This window comes from Marmota flaviventris, assembly GCF_047511675.1.
Source record: "Marmota flaviventris isolate mMarFla1 chromosome 8 unlocalized genomic scaffold, mMarFla1.hap1 SUPER_8_unloc_2, whole genome shotgun sequence".
NCBI lineage: Eukaryota > Metazoa > Chordata > Mammalia > Rodentia > Sciuridae > Marmota > Marmota flaviventris.
This window is the reverse complement of record NW_027287686.1, coordinates 240,142-260,925: the sequence shown is the minus strand read 5'-3', so window position 1 is coordinate 260,925 and position 20,784 is coordinate 240,142. Positions and strand designations below refer to the sequence as shown.

The 20,784-nt window shown below is 51.6% G+C and overlaps 1 protein-coding gene across 1 annotated transcript in view; it reads left to right on the top strand.

The window, feature by feature from the left end:
- The first annotated feature begins 13,102 nt into the window (after window positions 1–13,102).
- Window positions 13,103–20,784, top strand: part of B3galt5 (beta-1,3-galactosyltransferase 5) — a 33,648-nt gene continuing 25,966 nt past the window's right edge. Inside the window, exon 1 of the mRNA XM_027929237.2 lies at window positions 13,103–13,191. The gene's annotated coding sequence lies outside the window, so the exon portion shown is untranslated. The remainder of the gene's footprint in view (window positions 13,192–20,784) is intronic.

The window sequence follows — 20,784 nt, the reverse complement described above, 5'->3', positions numbered from 1 at the left end:
ATGGGCTCCAGGTGTCCTAATTTTGCCGGCTCAGTCCTGGTTGATGCCCGCTCTCTTGACGGCCTGCGTCATGCAGCACTGCACCCTCTTTAACATGGAGAGGAATTTAAGAGAAGACCAGTGATAGGCTTCCCTCCTGTTCTTGTCTGTGTTTCCAATGACAACGCAAGGGTCCCCCGCAGAGGGACCCGGACAGCGGTCCACTTCTCAAGAAGCATCTGCTGCTGCTGCCCCTGCTGGCCACTGCGGGCAACTGCCAGTGGGCCAAGTCCCTAAGCCACCAGCATGGGGGTCCCTGGGAAGCTGGGACATTGGTTAGTTCATATATATACATATATATTGCTAAGTGAAGTGAGCCAATTAAATATTTTAAAATAAATAAATAAATGTTTATTTATTTATTTTAAAAATATTTAATTGATTTTATTTTTTAAATACGTGACTGTGGACTGCATTACAATTCTTATTACACATATAGAGCACAATTTTTCATATTTCTGGTTGTATATAAAGTATGTTGACACCAATTTGTGTCTTCATACAGGTACTTTGGATAATGACGTCCATCACATTCCACCATCATTGCTAACCCCCTACCCCCTCCCTTCTCCTCCCACCCCTATGCCCTATCTAGAGTTTGTCTATTCCTCCCATGCTCCCCCTCCCTACCCCATTATGGGTAATCACCTTATATCCTTTGGCATATTTTTTTGGGGGATTGGCTAACTTCACTTAGCATAATTTTCTCCAACACCACCCATTTACCTACAAATGCCATGGTTTCATTCTCTTTTATTGCTGAGTAATATTCCATTGTGTATATATGCCACATTTTTTAATCCATTCATCTAGTTGGTTCCACAGTTTAGCTATTGGGAATTGAGCTGCTATAAACATTGATGTGGCTGTGTCCCTGTAGTATGCTGTTTTTAAGTCCTTTGGGTATAGACCGAGGAGAGGGATAGCTGGGTCAAATGGTGGTTCCATTCCCAGTTTTCCAAGGAATCTCCATACTGCTTTCCACATTGGCTGCACCAATTTGCAGTCCCACCAGCAGTGTGTGAGTGTGCCTTTCCCCCACATCCTCGCCAACACTTATTGTTGTTTTTATCCTCACACATCAGTTAGAGCACTAATCTCTAGGATATATAAAGAACTCAAAAAGTTAAGCACCAAAAAAAAAAAAAAATCAAAAACAAAAACAAATAACCCAATCAATAAATGGAACAAGGACATGAACAGACACTTCTCAGAAGATATACAATCAATCAACAAATATATGAAAAAATGTTTGTCATCTCTCACAATTAGAGAAATGCAAATCAAAACTACCCTAAGATATCATCTCACTCCAGTCAGAATGGCAGCTATTATGAAGACATTGGTTAGTTCTGTGTGACACGTGTGGGATAGATATGGAGGGGCCCTGCTATGGAGCTCAAAGAGCAGTCTGAACCTGAGAGCTCTCTAACCCTGACCCTAACAACCCTAACCCTAACTCTAACCCTGACCCTAACAACCCTAACCCTAACCCTACCCTAACCCTAACCCTAACCCTAACCCTAACCCTAACCCTAACCCTGACCCTAACAACCCTAACCCTAACCCTAACCCCAGCAGGCCTCCAGAACTGTAGAATTAACAGCACTGTTGAAGCCACCAGTCCCTGGTACTTGGCTGTACCAAGTGCCCCAGCCAAGACACGGAGACAGTCTCTCCGCTGGGTCACAGGTCGGGGGCCAGCATGCTGCTCTGGCAAATTCCTTTGGCTCTTGGGGATGCTGACACAGGCCACAGGCCTGCCTACCCTTCCAGCACCGGGGATGCAGAACTCAGTGGTCACTCCCTTGCCCGCGGCCTTTCAGTGCTGCTGTGGGGCCGCCCATCACACCCGCCTCTTCCAGGAGTCCTGCAAGGGCCGTCCCATGAGCTCCAGCTCCTTCTCCTCCTGAGGCCTCTTCTGTCCCCTTCTCTTCCAGCACATGGATGTGTGGGCTCAGCAGAGCCATGGTCCTCAGGACCAAGTGATGCCCACCCCCCGCCCCCACTGCATGCCGTGTGCACCCTGATCTGCCCCAGGAGGGCTTATCCTCTGTGTCCACTCAGGGAGGACTCCACCTGCCCTGCAAGGTCCGGCTTTCCTGGCCCGCCTGCCGAGCAGCTCTCCTCCCGATGGCTGAGCGGAGGCACTCACGTTGTCCTCTGGGCCCGGCAGGCCTCAGCTGTCTCCATGTGGTGTGCAGGCTTCTCAGTGCCTCCTACACACGTGTGGCGTTGGTGGAGCTGGTGTCTGTGGGTCACCAGGCAGCCCCAGCCCCACACAGCCGGCTGCAGTTGTGCAGTGGCCCCGGTTGGTTGTCTCTCTGCCAGGGTTAGGGTCCCCAGTTATGTTAGGCAGGGGTTTCTGCCCGTTAGTTCTCAGGTCCACTTTTCTTTAATATAAGCATTGACTTATGTTGCAAGTCAAGCAAGACTGAAGCCACGTGGGCTGTGTCCCCTCTGCCACTTCTTATTTGGAGCTGCCTGATTTATGAATTGCTGTTTGCTCAGAGAAACTATTTTTTTCCCCTTGTACTGGCGATAGAACTAGGAGCACTTTACCACTGAGCCACATCCCCAGCCCTTTTATTTTTTATTATGTAGAGACAGGCTCTCCTTAAGTTGTTTAGGGCCTCACTAAGTTGCTGAGGCTGGCTTTGAACTTGTGATCCTCCTGCCTCAGCCTTCCGAGTTGTGGGGTTTACAGGTGTGCGCCACCACATCTGGCTTCAAATAAACTCTAAAAATTTTATTGTGGGGCTGGGGTTGTAGCTCAGTGGCAGAGCATTCGCCCAGCATGTTGGAGGCACTGGGTTTGATCCTCAGCATGACATAAAAATCAAGAAATCAAATTAAGGTATTGTACCCATCTGCAACTAAAAAAATATTAAAAAAATATTATTGTGCCTCCATTTACCTTTTAACAGAGGCCTCGGAAGAAAGCAGTCCTGCTGCCACGTCCACTGCTGACCTCTAGCTTCCAGAACTGTGAGCAGTTAGTTTGTTCCTTAAGCAGCCCGAGCAAACTCCCTCCACATCTGCCCTCCACGTGACGCCTTCATCTCTGTGACTATGCCCCCATCTCCACAGTACAGGTGGGGACAAGGTTGCCTCACTTGGTCCTGTGGGGAAGCCACAGGGCTGAGCTTGCTGGTGACCAGAGTCCCAGAGGTACAGAAGTCAGGCTGGGCTAAAGAGGGCAGATGAGTCAGGGTCCGGCTGGTGGAGAGGAGGCAGGAGGGGCTCCCTGTCCAGCCCAGTGCGGGAGGGAGGGAGGTCTCCTTCTGGCCCTCCTCCCTTCTCACTCTTGTGCTCTGTGGGTGGGGACGCTCGTTTCTCAAGGACCACCAGGACACACATCCCCAGCCCCGGGGCCCAGCACTGTGTCCCCACACAGCAACACTTAATGCAGGAGGTGCTTTGAGTTTCCTGGCTCTGACTCATCAGGCACCGTGGCTTGGTGGAATGACTGGCAGGTGGCGAAGCCAGGCAGAATTTGTGGCAGGGAATTTAACCCTCAACTGGGGTTCAGTGGGAGCAACAGACCTGAGGTGGGAGCCCTGGGTGATTCCAGAGGACACCCCAAAAATGCATCCTTGATTCCCATGTTTTAGGTCTCTTGAGACAGGCCAAGCACAAAGACTAAGGAAACAAGGGCTCTGTCTTTGCTTGTCCCATAGGAAGAATCGGGCAGAGGAAGTTAGCGGGGAAACAGGGCATATCAGAACAGCTATTATAATCACCAAAAAAATAAAGAAATAGATTGTCATGAAATTCATAGTGTTCAGAGATTTGAAATTCTAGCCATTAATGCTTAGACCATTTTCTCACACTATAAAATAAGATGAATTTTTTTTTTTTTTTTATGATCGCTTTTTTAAAGATTCAGGATGCCTTTGGTGTGGCGAGTGCTGGTTCTCCCCCAACTGGAGACCCAGGTGAGTCACACCACCCTCCACCCACCAGCCCCACCCACCCATTGTTTGTTTTCCTAGGCTTTCTGGACTTATTAACTCGGGTGGTTCAGCTCATTCTAGAACATTCTACACTGACTGTGTGGCGCTGCACTTTCTTACACAAGGAGCTCTTTGACGTCTGGCAATACTTCCTTCAGGACAGGCTTGAACACTTGCTAGTTAGTTCTGTGGTGGAACGTGGCCCCCACGAGGGGCCTGCCTTGTTTGTCTGAAGCCCCACAGGAGGCACGGCTGACATGCTCATCACACAGTGCTGCTTTTTCAGCAGATCAGCGAGCAAAGATCACTCAGAGGCTCTCCCATCTCCCAGGTCCTTCCACGTGACCAGGGCCTGGGCTGAAGTGAGATGATAAAGCCAGAGACTCAGCTCGCCGCCCAGGCCCTGTCCCTGGCACTCTGAGGTCCTGCCAGCTGCCCCTAGGACTACTGGAGCTTCCCAGGTATCCTCAGCCTCTGCCCTCTATTGGAACGCACCTGTCCCAAGTCCCCGAGGATGAGGATAAAGTAATAGACAGTAAAATGCCCAGACAGTCAGGATGATGGGCCCTGTTCAACCATCCTGGAGGCTCACCAGGAGACACATTCCCCAGCACCTCCAAGGCCTGCTTCAGAGGAGATCTGGTGTGCTCAGGGTGACACATTCCCTAGACCCCAAGGCCGATTCCAGATGTAAAAGACTCTGAGGCTCACCTTCGGGAATACCTCCAGCCAACTCCTCTGTCCCAGAGGTAGAAAAGGGAAAGTGGGGGTGAACCCAGATGGGAGGAGGTTGGGTACAGAATGGAGGGTGGAGGTGAACCCAGATGGGAGGAGGTTGGGTACAGAATGGAGGGTGGAGGTGAACCTGGGTGGTGTCAGGGTGCCTTGTCAACACCTGCTGAACACGGCTTTTGCTCCATGCTCTGCCCAGAACCGTAGACCGTCTCCTAAGCTGGCACTCCAAAACGGGTCTTTCTGCTTTCAGGCCCCCCTCCCTCAGGGCACTTAAATAAACCCTGCTCCGTTGACGCTTGCCTTCTGTGATGGTCCGCAGTCTTCAAGATCTGTGAGACAAGAACCCAGAGGAAAGTGGCGAAGCAGGGAATCTAGTCTCATCTCACAACTTTGGTTTCACCAGCACCACCCAGCTGGGAGCTCCTCCTTCTGCACGTAACCCTCCAGATGACTGAGGCTGGCAGTTCCCAGCCGTGGGGCAGAAAAACCAAAGAACACAAAGAGGAGTCTCCACGATGCCAAGGGCGGGCCTCCCGGGAGCACAGCACACGGGCAGGGATGACTCGGCCCCCTGTGTGCTCTGGTTAACACCTACCTGGTAATGCCACGCAACAGTTGGGGACATAGGTGACGGAGGTCCCTTCCCCTGAGTGGGGTGGCAGACACGTGAGCTGATGGAGTAGCCCCCAGAGTGCAGTGTGGTGAATCCTGCTGCGGGGCAGGGCCCCAGGGGCCCCAAGGACAGCCACTAACTGAGCCAGGGAGAGAAGGTGGCATGCAGTACGGGTTTTGATAGCTGAGTAGGAGTGTCCCAGGGACCTGGGAAGGGAAAGACGGGGTAGGACAGGAGTAAATAGTGACAAAGTGGTGTGTCTCAAACAGTGGACTGTGGGCAGAGCTGGTGACGAGACCAGCTCGGCAGAGGAGAGCTAGGGAGCAACGCAGGCCACACGACGGACGTCTCCCGTGGGTGTGCCTCTGGTGGCGAAATCACGGTTCTAAGGAAGGCCCTGGCCTAATTAGACAGAATCCTACTAAAGCGGAGCCCAGAAGGGAGGCCAGTCCTGGGAGAGGCAGCGTATCCCTCAGCAGGCGGTGAGGCCTGGGCTGGGTTAAGGGCAGCTGGACTCCAAACACATGCTGGGCGAGGACGGCTGCCCTGGGCAGGGAGTGAGGGGACCTCAGGATTCTGCCGGGGTCAGGGTGGACGGTGGTGGGTGGTGACGGTGCCTCCAGCCAGGCAGCAGCAGGGGGAGCTCTGGCGGGTGGGGGTGCTGGCGGGAAGCGCCCTGTCCCCTTCTGTGCTTCCCACCCCTCGCCCTGCCCTCTGCCCAGCTCTGTGCCTTGGAGACTGTTAGAAGCCTCACAGGGAGGCAGTGCCACTGTCAGGGTCGCCGGCGTGCCTAGGCCTGAGGAGACGCCGTCAGGAGGAGGCGTGTGGCCTGGAGTGACAGGGTACACGCCTGACTGGGGCAGGCGCTGTGGCTTGTGTGGCATTTCCGCACCCTGGGCTCTGGTGGGGACAGTCAGCCTTTGCACGGCTCTTCCCCCTGCGGTGTCCTGGGCAGGGCCTCTGACACTGTGTCCCTTGGGCTGCTGGCTGCAGGCAGTGCAGAGGGGGCCAAGGAACGCGCGTCCTCCTGGGCCAGGGAGAGAGGGACCCAGTCTCTGGAAAACACGGCACGATACCTGGCTTTGCTGGAAACACTTTTATTTCCAAGCCACCAGTTGTTTTCTGGGGACAGTGAGGTGTGGCTCCAGGAACGTCAAAAACCTGGCTGTGTGCAGGGCTTCCACCTCAGGTTCCCGAGGCCCCAGCAAGCTTCCTCTTGTCTGAGATCATGAACTTGAGTGTCGCGATGCCAAACAGATCCCAGGTGAGGGCAGGGAGAGCAGAGGCCCTGAACCCGGTTCGTTTGTTTCAGATAAACATCTAGTTTCAGAACCCCACGACCCAAAGTGGGTTCCGGAAACATTACCATATGACACTTTCTCTAAAAAACGCATTTCAGCATCAGACTGGTCAGGGAAAGGGGACATCCTCACGCCCCGCCTGGGCATGCACAGCTCACAGCTAAGGCTCTGAGAAGGCCGGTGGCAGAACACTGTCCAGACAGGGTCTCCCCAGGTTCAGTCGTGAGATCTGGGATGCTGTGTGTGTTTTTTTTTTTTTTTTGTGGGCGGAAGGGGGTACCAGGGATTGAACTCAGGGGATATGACCACTGAGCCACATCCCAGCCCTATTTTGTATTTTATTTAGAGACAGGGTCTCCCTGAGTTGCTTAGTGCCTCCCTGTTGCTGAGGCTGGCTTTGAACTTGTGATCCTCCTGGCTCAGCCTCCAGAGCTGCTGGGATTGCAGGCGTGTGGTTTTGTGTTTTTTTTTTTTTTTTTGCTACATGGATTTTGAATATCAAGGGACTGGCTTTTGTACACACAAACTGTGCAAACCTTTGAAAGTCATGTTGTAGGTCCACGAAACAGGACAGTGTGGAGGGCCACGGGAGAGAGCCCCCGGGGCCCCGCCTGCCCTGCGGAGAGGACCGCACCCACACCCATTTCTGTGTTCGTCTTCCTTTTCCATTTTCACCTGGTCTCCAGTTCACTTTTCTGTTGCTTTACACCCTATTTCTTGATGTTTTGCATCAGATGAAAGTAGGGTAATTAGTTCCTTCTCTTTTTTTAAAAGGCATTTCATCTGGCTTCCAGCACAGTGGCTAATTATGGCTGTAGGGGTTTCCTCCTTTGAAATAAATCTCTGCCAACTACAGTTGGCTCCGCTCCCTCGTCTGAAGGGAGGTGCCCCGTGGGCCTGATGCTGTCCCTGAGCTGTAGATTTGATGGTGGTGGAAAGCGAGGGAGGAAGCCGGTAGCTAGGCAGGCGATGTGCCCACTCCCCAGCTCCATGCCTGTCCTCTCTGTCCAGCTGGCTTCACCTGGACCAATGATCTCACCTCTCTGGGGCTCTGAATCTGATCTGTAAAATGGGTACAAGAGCACCCACCTCACAGAGCTGCATCCAGAAGGAAATGAGTTCGTGGACGTCAAACACCGAGGACACCTGTTGACACCATTACCTTTACTTCTAAAAAGATACTTAAACAACTTTTCCCCAATTGTCTTTGATAAACCTTTCCCCAGGCACTTCCCAGTGAAACCTATCGTGGAAAAGAGACTTCACGCCGCAGTGTTTCCAAGCACTGCCAGCACTTTTTATTTATTTTGGAGATGAAAACTGCTTCTGAAAAGCAGAAGTGATCGCAGGGTGATCACATGGCTGGGTGTCAAACAAGCAAACAAAAACAAAAACCTGCATCTGCCGTGGAACTGAGACCGCCAAGGACGCGGGGATGGCAGAGTCGGGGCGGGGGGGGGGACTCCGCCATGTCAGGGTTCTGTCCTCGGCACCTGCTTCCTACTGCTGTGCTCCTGGGTCCTTCACCGAGGGATCAGTACTGACATGATCAAGGGTGTACCAAGCACCAGGCTCAGTCAGAGCTCACGTCCTGCTGTCCCACTGCAGACCTGGGACACTGGGGTGACAAGGGCCACAGGTTTCTGTCCCCAGTGGAGACTGGGGATGCTCTCAGTTTTGTCTGTGAAATAATAACATCTGCAGGCTGCAGAGATGGTGTGCACCTCACTCTAGCCCTGGGTTGAGGTGTGAGCTGTCCCTGTTGAAGGGCAAGGTGCATTGCTGATGGATCCCTCCACTTGGTGGCCTGTCCCTGCTCACCCACACTGCCCAGCCAACCACAAGGGGAAATCTGCAGTGGGAAGCAGAAGTCTTTCAGGGTGCCCAGAACCTGGTGCCCACATCCTATACCTTCCTCTCTACATTGGTCCCAGTGACCAATGTGGTTGGTTAGAACTGAAGGGGGACTTCCGTCTCCACTGATCCAGGGACGTGGAAGCAACTGTGGTCAGAGCTCTAAGGCTGCAAAGTGCTCTCTCTGCAGCAGGTGGGAAGGGGGCTCTTGAAGAAAGTCCCTGTACATCCCTTACATCCCTGTCCAGAGCTCGGCAAGGTCAGTTACTGTGAAGTGGCTCTCTCTCCTGCCCCTGTGTGCTCCCGAGGAGAAAGAAGAGTCTGCCTTTTCTGTGTCTCTCTCAAAGAATGATGAACGTGGGAAGCCAACACCTCAGAATGTAGCCGCTTCAAATGATTACCATCTCCTGCAAGTGGCCCAGACCCTGCCTGTCTTCTGTGTGCCTCTTTCCAGCTGTCTGCAGAGCTCTGGGTACAGGGAAGTCTCCTTCACAGTAGAAAACTCCTCGAGTGTGAATTTGACCTCCATGCATCAAAAACTTCTCAGTACTGGGTTTTTTTCCACTGCATCATGTGGGCAGTGTGGTTTTTTTTTCTTCTTCTTCCTTTTTTTTTTTTTTTTTTTTTAAGTCAGGGATTGAACCCAGGGGAGCTTAAGCCCTGAGCTACATTCCCAGTCCTTTTTATTTTTTAGTTTGAGACAGGGTCTCACTAAGTTGCTGAGGCTGGCTTTGAACTTGCGGTCCTCATGCTCAGCCTCCCTAGTACAGTGTGGTTCTTCTACACATAGGAGTGAGGTGCCACCCACATGCCAACCTGTCCGTACCAACCTGGTCTCTACCAGGCACACCTGGTGGTGGGTTAAAGTCTGAGGGCCATCCAGACGTGGCCGATGATGTTTCCCTAGTCCTCTTGGGATGGCAGGGGTCACAGGTGTACTCTGAAGCCCCACCCACTGAAGGCAGGGAAGGGTCAGCTGTGCGTGTGGGGTGGGTCAGCCTGCATGGGCAGGTGTCCCCCATGAGCAGCTATGTGCCTCACAGGGCCCAGGGTGGTGGCCACACGACAGCGACACACAGGGCAGGCTCCAAGCCGCAGCCTCTCCCGCTACCACCTCTCGGTTCCCACGACCCTTCACCTTGCTCCACCGAGAGCTTTGTTTAACAGTTCAGAGAACTGCTGTGGGCCCCAAAGCCTTCCAGGCGCGTCACTCTAATTAGTATAGTGGCTTCCCTGGGAAAACTGCTTTCCAGGCTCCAGAGGAACACTGATCATTCTAAGTAAGTTTGCACGAGGATGCTGGGACTGTTGGTGCCACCCAGGTTCTTGAATCAGAAATGCAGGGGTTTCTGGCCAGCAGTTCTTGAGTTCCCTGAGATGAGTGAGAGGCAGGCAAGCACTCGCTCCCATTCTCACACATACCGAGACCACTAGCCTGGGGCGGGGTGGGAGGAAGGGCCCGAGCTGTGCCTTTCCACGCTGCCTACATTATGCAAAGAGCCCCTGTCCTCTCTACCCATCCATCTGCAGCACAATGGCTGCAATCTGGCCACTACCCTACGTACTGATTCAACCAGCATATCTTAGGCATTCACATGAGCCAGGCCTCTGCTGGGAAGTGCACTCCAGAGTCTCCTTGGCAGTGGACAAAGAAGCACAAAGAAGCAACTGTCCATTGCAGTGGTAGGTAGCAGCATTGAACAAGGAAGCTAAAGGCTGTATTCATCTGCTTTCCATTGCTATAGCAAAATCCCAGGGCGCGTACTTTATAAAGAAAAGAGGTTTATTTAGCTTACAGTTTGGGAGGCTCACAGTCCAAGAGAGGTGGCAAATCCATTTTGTCTTGGTTGAGGTCTGCCCTGGTTGTATGGTATCCTAGTGGTTGGTGTCACGATGGGAGCACATGTGTGAGCGATCACTGGGCAAAACAGGAAGTTGGAGAGTGGGAAGGGGTGGTCTTGCTCTTTCATAACAACCTTTGGAAACTGCATTAATCCCTCCCAAGCCCAGTGCCCCCAGTCACCTCATTACCTCTGCACTAAGCTCCACCTCTCAAAGGTCCCACCACCTCTGAATATTGCCACACTGGGTCCAGAGCTTCCAACATTGGAACCCTTGGGGAACCCACCAATCACATCCAAGTCATAGCAAAGGAATGGGGAGTGACAAGGTGTGGGAGCATGCGCGCATCAGCCACGGTGTCAGGGAGGGAGCGGTGGGTGTCTAAGTCAAGAGAGTCCTTCTGGGAGAGGAGGAGGCATGCAGAGGTCTCGAGCTGGGAATGAGTGGGGCCTGCTCAAGTGCGCAGGGAGTCTGGTGTGACAGGGGCTGGCAGCAGAGGACCTTGACCAGCACCTGCCATGAAGCATAGCCTTCGAAGCCTGATAAGTGGCCACTTCCGTGGAGCAGGCGTGACCCCCGTTTCCTGTGGCTGTCTGTGGGGCGCTGATCCCAAGCCTTTCCGCTGCAGCAGTTCTCAGTGGGGGATGATTTGCTCCCCAGGAGAGTTTCGGCAAAGCTGGAGATGTTTTTGGTGGTGGCAACCTGTGTGTGCACTTGTGAGGATGCTCTTGGCATAGTGAGAAGAGACCAAGGTGCAGCTAAGCTTCCTACCTTGCTCAGAACAGACCCTCAGCCAAGAACTATTTGGCTCAATGTGTCAAATGAGCTGGGGTAGAGAATCCCGTTCCGGGTCTCCGTGATATTTTATTCAATTGTCATTGGTACCAGGCTCTGGGGAGGGTTGGGGACACATGGGAAGGGGTGCAGTGTGCATGGCCTGCTCGTGAGACCCACCTCAGAGTGTCAGGAACACAGTATTCCACACCTGACCTCTTATAGTTTAGCCAAGCACAGTGCCAGTGCTTAGGCCATGGGCTCCCGGCTGGGATGCTGTCACTTTCTGGGCAGGGGTCTGGAGGACCAGGCCAGGCTAGCTCATCTCCCGGGGGCTCACTGGGAGGAGCAATCAGTGCACACTGACCAACCTGATCTCTGCTACGGTGGGCTGTCTGCCAGGAGCCCTGAGCGATAGGCAGGGCCTTTGCCTCTGCTGCCCTCTGCCTGGAAGGCCCCTCCAGCATTCTGGGCCTCTCACCTGCCCATCTTCTCATCTGGCAGCTCCATGCCAGGCTGCTGAGCTCCCCGCTGAGATCCCCCTACCCTGCCCCTCAGAGCAGAGCTCTTTTGCCTGGGTCCTGCGCCATGTCACAGTCCCTCAGCTGCCAGAATTCTGTGAACAGTAGCTGACAAGCACTGGGGAAGGCAGGCCAGGTGGACAGGGCAGCAGGAGGGCCCCCTTGAGGGTCTGGGAGGGAGAGGTCAGGGGTGCCAAGGCAGCAACCTCCCCTCCTCCCTGCCAGAGGCTGCACCCTGCTAGGTCTGCTCAGCTGTGACTGCCAGGCACGCTTGGTTACCCCAGGAAACAGCTTCAGTAGGAAGCCTGGTGCCGAATGGTGTGGGAGTCTAATAATCGGGCTCCTGATTCTGGGGCACCCTTACTACAGCCCTCCTTCCTCCCCATCAGACACCTCTCCACCCCTCCCCCCGGCCTCATCCTTTCTCTGAAATGAGCCTACGTGTTTTAGACTTTGGATTCTTATCTCCCTGAATTTTTGCTATATTCCCACAGCATCACGAACCCACTCTATTTGTGCAGAACTGATCACACATTAGTCTCTGAGAAACAAGGACTGGCATTGTTCTGAAGCTATTGAAAATAGGATATTATGGAAAATAAGTCACGTTCAGTCAGCTTGGCGTAGGGGCCTGAGAATTGGCCCCAGGGAATTTTACTAGGGGCCTGGCTGATGACCACTGTATCAGATGGTAAGTCCTCAACTCTTAAAAAAAGAATATATAATGTATATGTACACATATATGAACACATACCTATAGATGTATAAAATATATGTATTTGTTCCTGCCAGAGAAAGACCGAGTCCTGTTGGCATCATCTTCTGCTACCCCCTCCCCCTAGGCTATTCGTTTTCAATTTGGGCTCTGCCTGTGGCCGTAGGACCCAGGACCAGCACCTTAACTTCTTTGTTTCTCTTTACTCATCTGTAAAATGGGACAGGCAATAGCGCCTCCTTCATTGTTGTCCCCGGGAATTACTGCCGCCCTCGGTGACTTGACCTTGACCGCTGTGCTCAGAGGCAAACCTTTGGTATGGAAGTAGCGTCTCCGTTCCAAGACACAGTGGCGAGGGAGGTGTTCTGGAGACGCACGGACCGCAGCCTTCTCTGCACCGGGAGTATTGTCAAAGTTAACTTTGGGACTGTCCCCTGGGAAGGCAGGACGGCAAACTCAAAGAACCGGCCTGGGGGACCCGAGCAGTTCCACCGAGGTGAATTTCTGGCGCTCGGTCAAAGATGCGCTCCCCGCCGCGGCCTCTCCGGGCTCGGGCTGGGTGGTCAGGCCGCCGACGCGAGCCGGCCGCGGGGACCCAGGCGCCCCCTCCCCGCGCCGCAGCGCCCCCGCCCGCCCCCGCGGCCTCCTCACCTATCAGATTTCCCGTGCGCATCGCCGCGCCGCTCCGCCCACCTCCTAAATGCCGCGCCGAGCCGCAACCCATCCCGGGCCTGGACCGGCGCGCCGCGGACCGGCCGCGCGCCCCCTGCCTCCGCGGGCCGGGATGCGGCGCTAGGTCGCCGGGCTTCCGGGCCGCGGGCCGCGGAGATGCCCACGCACGGTAGGACCGGGCCGGTGGGGGCCGCGCTGGGGCCGCGGGGGCGTGGGGGCCGGCGCAGGTGACCGCGCGCCCCGGGGGCCGCGCCCTGCAGGCACGCTGTCCAGCGCCCCTTCTTTTATTTTTTAATTAAGGGAGAAAAAAATATGTTTACAGACCAAAGGTCATGGAACTTGGTGTCGCCGGGTGTTCGCTGATGAAGTGTCCTCACTCCTCACACCGCACGTTGGGAAGTTGGGTCTCTGGGTGGGCCACCCTGCGAATTCACGTTGGATAGTAAGGGATCACACTGGGGCGAAACGTCAATTAGGAAGCACAACCAAATCCTAAAAACCGAGTCAGCCCGCAGCCTGCGGCAGGCAGCCCTGCAGAGCGAGTGGGGGCGGTGAGGGCTGATAGGCAAGATGGTGAAAAGCCATCTCTCCACCAAGGAGTGACAGGAGGGGTGTTGGCTGCGGGGAGGACGGAAGGAAGGCTCTTAGGTCATTTCTCAATACAGTGAGTATCTTCAGGTTTGGCAATCAGCATTTTTTTTTTTTTTTACAACATCTGTACTAGGTGTGTGTGTGTGTGTGTATTTGCGTGCACACGCACAGATATCATATGCGTGTTAAATACGTGCAGGAAATATTTATATTTGAGCAACTCCCCCCCCATCTTGTCCTATTTTGGTTTCACTCTTTGTTTAGGTTTCTTCTGACTTTTGGGGGAACACATTCAGCTTTGAAATTCCAAAAGCGAATCTGCAGTAATCAGATGTTGTGAAATTATTTTTCATTCTTCCTGACAAACTTTAAAAATCTTTGCCATGTATATGCGACTTCTTGTCAACATTGGCATTATCTCCCGTTTCTGCGTTTCCCTCGTTCCTCTGTTGCCCTGGGTTATAGAGAGGGAGGAGTAGAATTTAATAAGGGGAGGTCTGGGGAAGCTCAGGCTCCAGTGAGTGCTGAGTGTGACACGGGTGCTCTTTCCAGGGTTTGACAGAGGTAGGAAATAATTAGTTGCCTTAGTGGGTAAATGTATGCTGATCATCCCATCAATTTCAATTGATTTATAGTCTTGGGCAGGGGACAGCTCGGTGGCCCTGGCTTCCATCTCCAGTGCCACCTACACACACAGTCTTGTGCATGCTCCATCTACATGCCCCATCTTTTGTGGTGTTTTCTTATTAGCTGTGTGTGATATTTAATTTTGTTTTCAAAGAGAGAACATCTCATATCATTTCTTAAAGGAATGCCTATGCGTTAAGGCCTGTTTTCTATCTCCTTTCATTTCCCCCTCTCTTTTCAAGTCTTTTTTTTTTTCCTTACGGGAGATAAAAAATAATTAAAGTCTGATGTTTGGGGAGGATTCCAGTGTGAGGCCCGAGGAAGGTAACTTCTGGATGTACATCCCTAAGAGTAGACACTCCCCTACACTGTCACCTGAGTCCTGTCCTTGCAAAGGTTCTTTAAGCCCAGGTGTTCCTTCTTTTGTAAGATCTTAGGTAGGTGCTTTGAATAATCAAGGACCACTTTTGGTATCGAATGTTGTGAGATTCTGCATACCTGCTGTCACCAGGCATGCCCAAGGGGTGACAGTCCTCATCCTTTCAGCAAAGCAGAGCCTCCCCCCCCCCGTCCCCACCCTCCAGCCACAGGCACTGGACAGGTGCTGGTTCAGACCTAGGGTCCTGGAAGTGCTTCAGAGGCTCCCTCTGTCTCTTCCTGGGCATGGACTTTGCCTTGTTCTCTGAGCCCAGGCACTCGTGTCCCATGGGAGCCTGTTTGCCTCTTGTGCATGCTTGTCCGTTGGGCTGGGTTTCTGATCGGATTTCGACTTGGTTTTCTGCCAGGACTAGGTCCTGGTCTTGAGTCCCAGTTCCAATGGCCTTAAGAAGCTGTGTGGTGTTTATCAGCCTGTCTTGCCAGGTGAATGGTGTTAGCAGACCCAGTCTGGGTACTTCCTGCTCGGAAGCCAATACTTGGGAGCTGAGTTGATGGGAAGAAATCAGTTTATTCAAGGGCTGGCTCCTGAGAAGATGGACAAGACTATTGTCAGGTGCTCAGACACACCAAAGGGCTTTCACGGGAGGTGTTGTGGACATTGGGCAAGACGATGCATATTAAGGGGGTCTTCATTATCCAGGGTCTGTTTTCTCTTCTGCTGGAATATCTTATGATAATCACTTGACTTTTGTATCCTAGGCCAGTCCCCATACTCTTTTAGGTAAACATGTTATTTCCCGCAAGTTAAACATTATTCCACTTTTAATTGAAGAACGGGGTTACTAAGTCCTCGGAGGATCACACTTTGATGTTATCTGAAGACCCATCCGATGTCCCAAGCTCTGAAAACTAAAGAAAGATGACTGATTAGGAGGTCTTGGAACCAGTGTCTGTTTCCTTTTTCTGCAAGAGTCGTCCTCAGCAGGTGGCATCTCAGCCATTCAAAGGTGGCTTTATTTGTAAAGGGGAACAACACAGAATAATGCTATGAGGAGCAATTTGCAAAGTTGAGCTGATCCAAAATAGGGTGGCATCACACGGTTGCTGTGGATGCTGACTAGGGTTGGTCTTCCTGGAACCTGACAGACCATGGACTACCACACCCCTCCCTGACTGTACGCGACTGTACTGGTTAGCCACCAGGAGCCTATAGCATTGCTCCTGGCCCCACCCAGAATTAGGCAACTCGGCCGTGCAACTTCCTGTGGACACTGCTGTCGGTTGGATTTTCTCCTTTGTCCCTTTCTTCCTTCTGCGCCCTGCTGGCCTTCAGGAAGGGCTCCTCCCAGCCCTTCTAATGGCAGCTCTTTGCCTTTGCCACCTGAGGATGGGGCTCCATCAGCTTTGAGTCTGGCTGCCCCTGGGTTTTGACTACCCTTTTCTTTGCCTGTGCAAGGAGGGGGTTCCTGGAGCCTGTGTCCCAAGGGAAGCCAAAGGTTAGGGGGATGACAGAGATTTTGACAAACTCGTGTGGCCTTTGGTGGAAAACCAGGATCAGGAGATGGAGCAGCATGTAATGAGGCTCAGTGGATCAGTCGAGCGGGATTTTTGGTCTAATTCTGACCATCATCCCACATCCGCAGTAGGAGACACAGAGCTAGAATTTGAGTCTGAATTGGGTAAAGGAAAGCTGATCATTCATTTTCTCATTCCATAACTGTTCAGGTCATAATCAAGAGCTCAGGATCTGGAGTGGGATGCCTGGTTCAAATCCCGTGGCATCCGGGTTCTTGCTGTGTAACCTGGGGCAAGTCACTTATTTCTCTAGGCCTTGGTTCCTTGGTTTTCCTCCACTGAAGTTGAAGATCCCAGCAGCCCTTGTTTCATCAGGGTGGCTGTAGGGTCAGGTGGTTCTGAGTATCTGCAGCCACGCGGCAGGGCTACCGAAGGCCTAGCTATCACTGCTGTTGGTACTTCCCTGTTGTTATCCAGGCACTTCACTGTGCCGAATAATATTGCTTTTGAACAAGAATGAGGTGGGAAAATGAAGACACAAACTAGTTTTATTGAACTAAACAAACAAACAAACTTGGTTTTAAAAGCCTTTGCCAGAAAGATAGGCCCAGGGCATTTGAGGCCCGGCAGAATGATCACCAGGGACAGCGTTCAGGCTGGCCTCTCCGCTTTGGTCCCTGTGTCTGTCATGAAGCGCAGCTTTTCCGTGCTTTCCGGAAGCCATTCCTGGGGGTTGCAACTCTGTCTTGGTTGCTTCTGAGGGTTTCTCGTTTATTTATTCATTCTGCAGAGGTGTTTTGTCATTGGAACTCTGCGAGCTCCCTTTGAAAGCTTGTTCTGTGCCCTTGTCATCTCTTGTTTTGCCAATTTTGTGTTTATAACTTCCCCTGGTAGTAAATCATTTATTGTGAACCCTTTTTTTGGGGGGGATTCAGAAGACACTCACAGAGTCCACGCAAAGTCCAAGGACCATGCCACGCACTGGAATCCCACGCAAGAGATTTATTGTCGGTCTTACAGGAGGCAAACCCACCAGGCTGTCCCTCCGGGGAGAGCAGCACTCACAGCAGCTCCTTAGCCCGCAGGAGGAATCTCATAAGCTGCTCAGGAGTCTAAGCTGGGAGGGGTCGATCCCTTAGCAGGCACTTTGGAACCTCTCGATATAATGGATCCCGACCTCAAATGGTGAATATCTGATGCCAGTATGATCTGGCGCCAATATTGACCTGATGCCAATAGGGATACTAGGGATTGAACCCAGGGGCACTGAGCCACACTCGCAGCCCTGTTTTGTATTTTCTTTAGACAGGGTCTCACTGAGTTGCTCAGCGCCTTGCCTTTGCTGAACTGGCTTTGAACTTGCGATCCTCCTGCCTCAGCCTCCTGAGGTGCTGGGATTATAGGTGTGTGCCGCCACGCCCAGCTACTGTGAACGCTTTCAGTCCACTCTGGGAGTCTGTTTTTTTCTGGAGTGACTTCTTCATCCTGCACGTTGGTGTGTGCTACAGGCCTGCTCCCTCGCCTGTGCTTTTGGGCCGTGGTGGAGTTTCCAGGCAGGGCCTGGTGGGAGAGGAGATCATGTCCTTGGAGGACTTCTTGTCCCCGCCCTTTCCTCTCTCTCTGCTTCCTGGCTGCTCCCAGGGAGCAGCCTCCTCTGCCACAGGCTGTCACTGTTGAGTTCTGCCTCACTCAGAAGCCGTGCAGCCTGCTGACCCTGGGCTGAGACCTCCAAGACCATGACGAGGTTCCATCTCACCCCAGTCAGAAGGGTGCTCATCAAGAATACAGGCAACAATAAGTGTTGGCGAGGGTGTGGGGAAAAGGCACACCCATACACTGCTGGTGGGACTGCAAACTGTCACCACTCTGGAAAACAGTATGGAGAGTCCTTGGAAAACTCGGAATGGAACCACCGTTTGACCCAGCTATCCCACTCCTTGGTCTATACCCAAAGGACGTAAAATCATCAGTGATGCAGCCACATCAATATTTATAGCACGTCAGCTCACAATAGCTAAGTTATGGAACCAACTAGATGCCCTTCAGCAGATGAATGGATAAGGAAAATGTGGTATATATACATGATGGAATATTACTCAGCCTTAAAGAAGAATGAAGTCATGGCATTTGCTGCTAAATGGATGGAGCTGGAGACTGTCACGCTAAGTGAAATAAACCACTCCCCCCGAACCAAAGGTGGATGCTAATTGACAATAAGGTGGGGCGGGGAGGAAAGAATAGAAGTTCATTGGATTAGACAAAGGGGAATGAAGGGAAGGGAGGGGGGATGAGAATAGGAAAGACAGTAGAATGAACTGGACATTATTTTCCTATGTTCCTAAATGAATATATTACGAGTGAAACTCCGTGAACAAACACAAGAATGGGATCCTAATTAGAGTAAGCTATACTCCGTGTGTGTGTGTCAAAATATACTCTATTGTTGTGTATATCTAAAAAGAATAAATTAACAAAAGCCCCAAACCCAAATGTCCCCCTGTAAGCTGATTTTGTCCGGTGTTTTGTCACAGCCCCGGGAAGCTGACTGACGCCTGCCTTTCTGTGGTCTTTCTGCATATTTGCTCAGCTCTCTCTGCCGGATATATTTAAAAAGGGCATGTTTGGCTGGTCTTTTGGAGACAGTTTAAGTGAGTTGTCCTTCATTGCTTTTTATTTTATGTGAAGTTTTATTTGTTTTCCTCACAGAGCTTTGTTTATTGGATATCATGGTTAAGAACACTTTTCTGTGTCCCGAGGGTATGAGGAGAGGGAGGCGATTGGGCATCCTGGATCACCATTATTGGTGAATTGAGACTCTACTTGTTTTTCCTATAATTTAATTAAAAGTTGTTTTCAGTCAGGTTTCACGTTGCCCTTAAATTCAGGGTGTAACTTGGAGGCCTTAAAGTCATTTTTTTTTTCAAATGATAAAAGAGTTTCCTGTGGAACAGTCAGAGAGTAACAGCCGAGCCACGTGGGAGCACATCCCGGCCACGTGGGAGCACATCCCGGCTCTGCTAAGTCCCAATATCTGCCACTCCTGCTTCCCTTTAAACAGTCGAGACAGCAGTAGAGCATCCTTGGCGCCCCCTGTCCCCTCCAGACCCCCTGCCTCTCCTACCCTTTGTCACTATTCCTGATTGCCCCTGATCTTTCCCTTGTGGATTCATTATGGTTAATTATGTGATGGCTTTCTACTTTTCGAGTTTTCTAATGGTCTCGTTCTGTCTCTTTATTGTTTTGAGCCACAACGTGGAAAATTTTTTTTTGTTTCAACAATCTTTATTAGTGCATTAGTGGGATGCCTGCTGTCGGGGTTCATTTTGACGTGACCATACGCGCATGGACTATGGTGAGCTCCCCTTCAGTGTCCGGCCCTCCTCTCTCCTCCCTGCCCTGTCCCTTTTCCTCCACTCCCCCCCATCTTTCTCCTGTTTGTTTGTAGTTTTTTTTTTTTTTAACTTTAGTGCATTATGGATACATGTAAATGTGCCATTCACTGTGGTGTATTCATATAGGGACACAAACGTCCGTTTCATTCCACGGTCCCTCCTCTCAGTCCCCTTCCTCCCCTGCTGGACTGATCTCTCTTCTGTTTCATGGGGTTCCCTCTAATTTCCCCCTTTATTTTGGTCTAGCTTCCATAGGAGAGAAAACGTTAGACCCTTGACTGAGACTAGTTTACTTTGCTTAGCATGCTCTCCATTTCCTTCTAGCTACCAGCAAGTGACATAACGTCATTCTTCTTTATGGCTGAGTAAAGCGCCAGTGTGTATATATGCCACACTTCCTTAAGCCACTCATCTGTTGATGGGCACCTGGGCTGGTTCCTAACTTGGCTATTGTGGAGTGAGCTGCTGTAGACCTTGATGGGACTGTAGTGCTACAGTAATGTGCTGATTTTAGTTCTTTTGACGTATGCTAAGGACTGGGATGGCTGGTGGTCAGACGTTGGTAGTTTTGGAGCAATCTCCACACTGCTTTCCGAAGTGGTGGTAGGCGGTCCCACCAACAATGCACGTTTCCCCCTCATCCTCACCAGGATTTGTTATTGCTCGTGTTCTTGATCAGTGCCATTCTGACTGGAGTGAGACGAAATCTTAGTTTATTTCGCTGATTGCTACAGACGTTGAGCATTTTTTCCATAGATTTGTTGGCCATTGTATTTCTTCTTTTGGGAAGTGTCTCTTTGGTTCTTTTGCCCATTTACTAATTGGGGTTTTTGGCGTTAGGTTTTCTGAGTTCTGTGTGTGTTCAGGACCTTAATCCCCTGTCTCGGGAGCAGGTGGCCAGGATCTTTTCCCAGGTGTAGGCTCCCTCTTCATGTTCCTATTTCCTTGGCTGTGCAGAGGGTTTTCATTTGTCAGTTATTTAAGGACATTCTTCTTGTGCTCAAAAGAGGTATTGTTTAGAGTTTTCTTTTGCTGCCCTTGCCTGATATTGAGTATTCTCTTTTTTCTGAAGCAGTTTGTGTAAAAATGCACTTTTACACTTTTGCTGTTGTTTACAGTTTGGAGAAACCCATCTCTAAATCTTTCTGGGGAGATACTCATTGGCATTTATTTCTCCTGCCCCCTCCAATCATGATTATCCACAGTACTTCCCAGGTTTGTCCTGCACTCAGGTTGGACAGACAGCTCTATTCCTTCCC